An 8,517-nucleotide genomic window follows, 5' to 3' on the forward strand; every position below is an offset into this window, starting at 1 on the left:
TAAGGGGACCCTGCATGTGATGCAAGAGCGAGCCTGGGAAAATATGAAGCAGCCCAAGGCCTCCTTGCAGAAGTGATGTTGTAACTGAAGGTCCAGGAACCTACAACAGTGGTGGAGAAGAAGCCAAGAAGCACAAAGCTGTTAACACCATGAAGTTACAGAGCCCGTGGAAAAGTAGGTGACAGAATATCTGAAGACAAAACCATCTTCCATGTTCTGCGAACCTGAAACTCTAGAGTTTTCATTCTTTAGACCCTTAATCATTTTGTCCTTCTGCTTAAATCGATCATGCATTTAAAAAGAAATTACTGGACTCTGGGCAGAATGAAGTTTATATTTTCTTACTTCATTAGTTCTCCTAGAAATGCATCTACAATGGTATGACTTCATATGTAAATAGTGCTTTAAAGCAGTTTATATCGCTCTTGTAAAGATCTCTCAGTTCAGGTTTTCTCCAAAGCATTCTATGAGCACACAGCTCTATTCACATTTTACAAACAATGCAGAGACAGCAAATGGACAGTTCAAGATTGTGCGTCTATGAGGGGTGAGTTTGAGACCGGAACAAAGCTGTTTCACTGCCTAAGTTGGCAACGTTCCTCAGCATTGCCTGGTAGGTGAAAACATTATTTCAGCAGCACTGAAAGATAGGGCTGTCTCAAGATACTTCTCATTTGTCTCAGGTGCTGGAGTCTTTAGAAAAATACATGTGTAAGTAACAAAGCGTCTTAAGAGAGAAGGCACAGGTCCAGGGAGACTAGTGCTGCAATTCCCCATGGGCAACTGACCTCCGTGTAAGTCTCCTCTGATGCTCAGGTCCCCGCTCCTCCTCTGAGCCCCAGCACTGTGGGTGTTCTCGCTCCCTCGGGATTCTACTTCTGGTTCTTACTTCTCGGGACTTGGGATCCATGCCTGGGAGCTGGTACGTGTTCCTGTCTTCCCCTCCACTTCTCACTAGGTCTCTGACTTTGGAATGCTGCACCTCAGAGTTTTTGCCACTATTGTGTCACCAGCCCTGGACTTTCTTTCTTTCTTTTTCTTTTCTATTAAATTCATTGGCACTTGTTAGGTGTACTACACAGTTACATTCATCACTGGGGTTTGTACCTTTGCATGAAGTATCTTGGTTCTTATTTTCCCCATTGCCCAGCCTCCTTACCCCCGCTTCCCTATTGACAAAGACTTTGCTTCCGTCTTTTCCTTTTCCCACATTTTTCCCCCTGTTTCCTTTCCCCTACCCCTCCCACTTCCCCTACACCTTTAGACCTTTTCTTCCTATTTCACATTAGCTGTTATACAGTTTGATCCTTATTTTTAGTTTCTCACACCAGAGAAACTATTTGGTATTTACACATGTGTGTCCTATTTGTTTCACTTAAGAGCATGGCCTCAACGTGCATCCACTTAGCTATAAATATCTGTAGTTTCTCATTCTTTACGGCTAAGTAGTACTCTTTCAGGAAAAATCTCACATCTTCTTTATCCAGTCTCCAGTTAATTGGCAATTGGGCTGTTTCCAAATTTTAGCTATTACGAACTGTGCCTCTATAAACATGGGTGCACATATATCACTGTGGTCTGATTCTTTTGTTTTTTTCTTTTTATTGAGTTTATTGGTCCATTCTAGGTATACAGTACAGTTACATTCATTACTGGGATCTTGTACCTTTACATGACAGGTCTTGGTTCTCATCTTTTCCCCTTGTCCCTGTCCTCCCCTCACCCCCTCTGATTCTTTTAATTCTTTTGGAAAGATACCCAGCAGGGGAATATCTGGGTCAAATGGAACCTCTAATGCTAGTTATTTGAGGTATCTCCATATCTCCACAGCATCTGGACCAGTCTGCACTCCCACTAACAATGAAAAAGGATTCTTTTCTCCCCACAGTCCTGCCAGCATTCATTATTAGTTGATCTTTTTTATAGCAGCCATTCTTTCTGGAGCGAGGTGGAATCTCGCTGTTTTCATCTGCATGTTTGCAATGACCAGTGTTATGGAACATTTTTTCATATGTTTATTTGCTGCTTTTACTTTTTTCTCTGAGAAATGTCTGTTCATTTCAGATGTCCCTGGCCTTTCTTATGGTTGCCAGAGCTATAAATTTTCTTATAGAGAGGAAAGAGAAGCAAGTCCTGAGGACTCTGCTAGTAATCAACCCATGGGGCAGAGATGTTTGCCTGTGAACCCGACAGTTTTCACAACAGACCGCTGGTGTCCATCAGGCCAGCTTCCATCAGTCTTTTCGTGGTTTTCCTGTACCTCTTTATGGAAAGCCTTTGCCCTTCCTGGGTATAAGGCTTTATAGCATTATTGCCCATGCTAACAGCCACCAAGGTCCCAGGGAGATGCCTTGAGCAGAGGAAAAGCTGAGTGAGCGAATGTGTCGGGTGTGAAATTGTCGATCCTTCTTGTTAGTTCAATAAAGTTCCTTCCAAGCACTAGAATTCCAATGTGGGAGATTGAATTCTGTGTGCTTCATCAATCAGAAGAATTTTAGTCCTGGTAACAGGACAGGTAATAGAAAGGTAAATTGCTATTGTTGATGAGGAAAACAGGAAAACAGGCATTGGAGTAGTGAGAAAAGCAGATTACAGAGCAAGGTTTTTTTTTTTTTTAACAAAGAAATGTTCAGAGAAACAGTGCAAGGTGTGGGAAGCAAGTCTTTATTTCAAACTATACTTCTGGTTTTATCGAAGGTATATGTTAATGCCAGGAGTTGAGAGTGTTTGTCTCAGGAGGTGCAGCAGCATGGAGCACCAACATTTGAAGGAACAGAGAAAAATTCCTTTTATCTTGAAAAGTTTTATGTTATAGCGTGTGTGTGTGCATGAATGTGTGTGTGCATGAATGTGTGTGTGTGTCCATGTAGCCACATGGATGCTGGTGTGTATGTGTGTGTGCGTGTGTGTGTGTGTCTGCATCTGTATTCTGAAGTGGTTGTATACAGGTATGCAATATCTATATACGTATCTGCGTATATACAAGAGTGTAAGTACATATGTGTGCCTGTCTTTGTGTGTGTGCTGTGTGAGGGAATGTGTGTGCGTGCACCTGTGTTTGCGTGCATGATTCTACATGTGCGTGCTTCTATTTGTATCCTTGAGCGAGGGTATACATATGTGCCCATGTGAGTCTGTGTATATTTGGTTTTGTTTCGTTTTTGAGGCAGGGTCTCACTTTGTAGAGCAGCCTGGACTCAAACTCATGATGTAGCCCAGGTTGGCCTTGAAGGTATGGCAATCCCCCTGTCTCAGCCTCCTGAGTGATAAAACTACAGGTGTGTACCACCACCTATGCCCAGAATTGTTTTAGTCTGTGTGTATTAAAATGTATGAGTGTGTGTGTGTAAAACAGTTTGCACAACCTTCAGGGTGTACACAACTGCCCCGGGTACAGGGCACATACAGAAGAGTGTGTGACCTGATGTGGGCCCAGGAACTCTGGTGGAGGCCCTGCTGAGAGTGGGCACTTGTGGGAAAGGGGGCAGCCCACCTGGAATCCGTGGCCAAAGCCTCCTGAAAGCAGGGTCAGTGTGGGGCCTTCCAAACCCTGCGGGGACTGGAGCTGGCACCCACGCTGTCAGCACTGGTCTGGAATACCTGAGCGAGGCCACCCCAGCCAAGTCCTTCAATCTCTGATTCTCCTGTCTACCTTATCTCCTTCAAAGCAGTGTTGTGAGGGTTTGGGGAGACCACAGTGTACAGAATCGTCTCCCCATGGCAGCACATCGCTTTAGTTAAGCATATTGCACAGGGCAGGAGTTTCCCATGAATCGAGTTAGTGAGATATTAGTTTAGCGGGTCACAGTCAGCTCTGAAAAAATAAACAGAATAAAAGAGAGGAGAAAGGATATAAGTTTTAAGAAAAGGCCTTGGAATACAGATTAAACAATGAGGTTTGAAATCAAACAGCCCTGCAATCCATGCCCAACTCCACCCCTTTCTCAGTACGATCCTGTATTTTTGTGAAAAATTCATATGGCTAAAAATTTCCTATCACATGGGATTTTACAATTAAATGAGATAATGCACTTAAAGTCTTCAGCAACGTACTTAACTACAGTAAGCTCTTGATAAAATGAGTAAAGATCAAGTTAGCTACAAGAAGAGAGGCTCAAACCCACTGTGTGAGTTACCACTTAATGTGTTCTAATGTTATTGGTCAATCTCAATAAACCCAAACAATGTAGAAATGTTTACAGGATTTCAAATCTACTTGCTCTGTATCTAAGTTCTCCTTAGTCCCCCAAATCCCCATAGACAGAAATAGTCCTCACAGCATTTTGTATGTCTTTAATTTGTTCTGAGTGACATCTCTGATCTTCCTTGTTGGTTTTGCAATGACACGTTCAATTACAAATAACAGACCAGAAAAAAGAAAAAAAAATGCCCCTGAAAGTGCACCCTGTGGTTTTTCACTCAAAGTCCCTTTCTTGGTTATGGCCTCATTGCCCCACCCCGTGGCCACACAGGGTCAGCTCTGCAATCGGTCTGTGAGCACCGGGGGTAGATGTGGGTCCCACGTGATTTATCTGCAGGGTACTGGGGAGGGACCTGTCTTCCTTCTTAGGTGGTTCACTCCTAGGTGCCAAGGGGACTGTTAATTGTGTGTGTACGGACCGCAGACACGATCCATCTTCCTATCACACCAGGTCACACACAGAATTGCACTGCTGCGTTGAGATTTGTGCTGTTTACTTTCTCATCAAGGGCACGAATCGCTGTAGCTCTCCTGCTGATGTCACCTTCCTTCTTTCCTGGTCCACTGAACTGTGGTGCAGATGCACTGACTGGTTCCAGCCCCTCTGTATCTGTGCCATTTACTATGACTCCTGTCTCCAACGCTCACACATATCTCCTGCTTCTTCTCCTAGGTTCTTTATCAGTCTCTGAAGTCCTCCACATCCTTATAAATGAATGAATAATTGAAATAAGAAAACAGCCATGAACTAATGTAAGGTCACAGTGTAGCTCTTAAATGCTTAGAGGGTGACGTCTTTGTAGAAGATGATTAATCAATTTATTATTTCTGTTTATACTGTATCAAAGCTAATGGTTGTGAGCTTTGTTTTGATTATAGCAATTAGTGAATGAAAATGAGTTTGCATTGCCACCAGTATGTTTACATTTCACAAGTCTTTTCTCATAAGGGAACCTTATACTGAAACAACTCTAATCAAGGCCAACTACTTCAAATGTACAATCAGCAGTTCTCAAAAACTACAGCACCCATAATACACATTTCTTTTATACTTTGGGTCAAATTGAATTTTTTTGTTCTCTCACTACCATGGGTGTTTAACTTAGTAAAAGTATAGCTTTAAAGAGTAGTACTCTTACTGTAAGAGAGTAATAAATAAAAACTAAAACATTTATTTAATGGAAACACATAAAAAGGATGCTTTAAATATCATGGTTCCTTTTGCATCTCCAATGTACTTTATTAGAAGCATGTACACAGCTTCCTCCTTGACATTTATTTTTCTACTGCTTAATAAGAGGAAAGGAAGGCTACTTGGGAGGTGAACTCACAGGCATCACTGGGAATTCCAGGGTGATAACACAAGAAGTGCTGTCCATCCCTATGATTAAAATAACAGCGGCGAAGAGGAAGTGTGCCCAAATCTCCGCGGTCCCTGGAGTGCAGCACTCACTTTTGGGATCCCTAAGGGACGGAGTTCTCTCGTGTCACGTGGCTGTGGAACGGAAGAAGCAGCAGGAATTCCATGGTGTGTTGACGGTGGCATCCTAGTCATTGACCTTACTTTTACATTTTGAAACATATTTACTTTTGTCCGGTACAGTGGGTTTCTCAATTATTCACTTGTAACTGGACCAATCCTTACAAATTGACAAAAAGTGAAAACTATCCATAAAAAATCCATAGGACAAAGCTTGCAGCAGTCCCCACTTCTCTGCAGAGATCTATAAGGTAGCTCATAATGGACTGCTTCCTGGAGGCATCTTGGTTATAATTAACCGATCAGTACCACCACATTATTACTAACTAACGTTCAGAGCATTCTCATGTTTCCCTGGTTTTTACCTAATGTTCCTTTTCTCTCCCTGGATTCCATCTAAAGCACCAAGTTGCATTTGCTTTCTTTTCTCCTGAAGATCTTTGTTTGCTGTGATAGTTTCTTGGACTTACCTTATTTTTGGTGATTTCAGCAGTTTCGAGGAATGATCTGCGCGTTTGTGTCCTCACAAAGTCACATGCTGAAATTGGTTCCGCATGTAGCAGTGGGGAGCACAGCAATCATGACTGGGTTGGGCACTACGTGGGAGAACACCAAGAAGCTCGGGTTGGGAGGCAAAGCTATGGCTTACCAGCTACAGAATCGGCCGGCACTGTGAGTCTGGACTTCCTGGCCTCCAGAGCTGTAAAACAGAAAATCCTGTTGTTGCCACCTTACCCAGTCTCTGGCATTTTGTCTTAGCAGCTGAGTGGACTGAGGCAACTGTCAGGTTTTTCATAAATTGTCCCCCTGCACTGAGATTTTTCTGATGTTGTTTTCCCCATGACTAGATCAGAGTCCTGGGTTCTGGGGGAGACCGCAGCGGGAAGGACCCATTAGCATCACTTTGTACCAAGGGAACAGCTGACCCACAGGTCCTAAATGCTGATGGTAAGCTGATTACCAGAGCAGCCCTATGTTGAGATACATTTTTGCAAGTAGAAAATGCAACACTTCGCAAATGATTTGTGTGAAAAAAAACTTAGATACAGGAGGGCAGATGATAACCTAATAGCCATATTTATCCCACATTTTCAATCCCACATTTATCCCACATTGGGTGGACAGGATGTTAGGTACAGGAAGTGGCACCTGTTTTACACCCTTGAGATAACAGAGTTTGTCCAGTTCTGACAGCCTATAAGTATCCGTACATCTGAATTTGCACCCAGATCTCCAAATTGGTGTCTTATAAATCATCAAGTGATTCTTAAGGATTAAGCATATTTCATTACATTTAAAAACATAAGGTAATTTAATTAAACACATAAAGCAAATGCAAAAAATAAATACATTTTAATTAGTAACATGAAACAAAAATATGTATTCTTTCAAATTTCTGCTATTGTTTGACATCGTCTTGCAACATCTCTGAAGCGCTCAAGCAATCCATCTGGCAGTAAAATGCTCTTCTACGAATACTAGAATTTTGCAGTTGGAAGCAGCTCATTCACTTGTTGAGCAAATATGTGTTGTACACGTGGTACTCCGAGTCCTTGTAGATCAGAAACCCCATGCTCAGAAAACTGAAAGAGCTGGGCTTGAGCTCCAGTCTGTGGATTCAGTTGTATGTAGAATCATAGGACTTTTACTGACCCTGGAAAATTTATTGAATTTTAGTGGGTGGAATTGCCTTCTGAGTATAACTTGTTAAATAGCCAGGCTTTATGTAAAATCCTGTTAGAATGACCAACATATTAGCTCTTGATAGACACTTACTATTAGTTTTAGTCCCTGCTTTTTTCCCTTCTGCTTTCTCTGCCCTTCAGCAAAACCTCAATAGGCATGATAAAATCATTTATTGGAGAACAAAATGCCACCACTCTTCTGAGTCACAGGCCAGCAGCTTTGTTTCTCTCCTCCAGTTTGCTATTTAGTCTTTCTTTGCATTGTCCTATAAGGATACCAAAGCCTGATACAGACCCTAAAAAGCAGAGTGATCTTGGTGCAAGTATCACAAAGGAAGTCACCCTCTTTGAGCCCCCTGGTGACAGGAGCAAAAATCTCCGAGCCAGCTGGGACCATTTGTCCACGGAGTCCCACCGGCTCCACTGTTTGATCTCAGCACCACAGGATCCAGAGTCCTTCAGCCCCATCCTTTCCTCCCAGCAAGGTCTGCCGCTCATGTCCAGGGTTTGCTCAAAGCTGAGGAGCATCTCCCTCCTCTGGCCGATGGGCAGAGCCCCTTCCTGATGACAGGAACATCTCAGTTTCTCAGCAATGTCCTGGATGTGGTACCCTGCTTCGCAGAGTTCTACCTGTGTTCTCAGTGTGAAGGTGAGACAGACCTTCGCTTTCTTAAATGCTTATACATATAATATTAATTTGGAGGACTTTAGAGCTTGAATATACACATTTTTAATGAAAAAAAGGGGGCTCTCAAGAAAAATGGAGTTTAACTGCCCCAACTATAATGAAAATATATATTGTACTAACTTTTCTCAGTTCTCTGAACCTGTTAACGCGAGATGTTCGATCAAGAGAAAACTTAACAATCTTAGTTTTGCTTACCTGAGTTTATAGACAACAAAATAATATTTACAAATATGAATGAGAAAGACTAAAATGAACAGGTAAAGATAAAGAGAAACAGAAACAATGTGAACAGCAAAAGTAAAAATTAAAACTAATATTCTCTCATTTGTTTTCATATTTTGAAATGGATAAATTTAGTTCATGAGTAACAGCTTTGAACAATAAAGGGAGTGTATTTGTGTACATTCTCTCAATAATAATAATAATAATAAATTATAGGAAAAATATAATAATAATAGAATTG

This window comes from Fukomys damarensis, unplaced genomic scaffold, assembly GCF_012274545.1.
Source record: "Fukomys damarensis isolate Sample0158 unplaced genomic scaffold, DMR_v1.0_HiC HiC_scaffold_18, whole genome shotgun sequence".
NCBI lineage: Eukaryota > Metazoa > Chordata > Mammalia > Rodentia > Bathyergidae > Fukomys > Fukomys damarensis.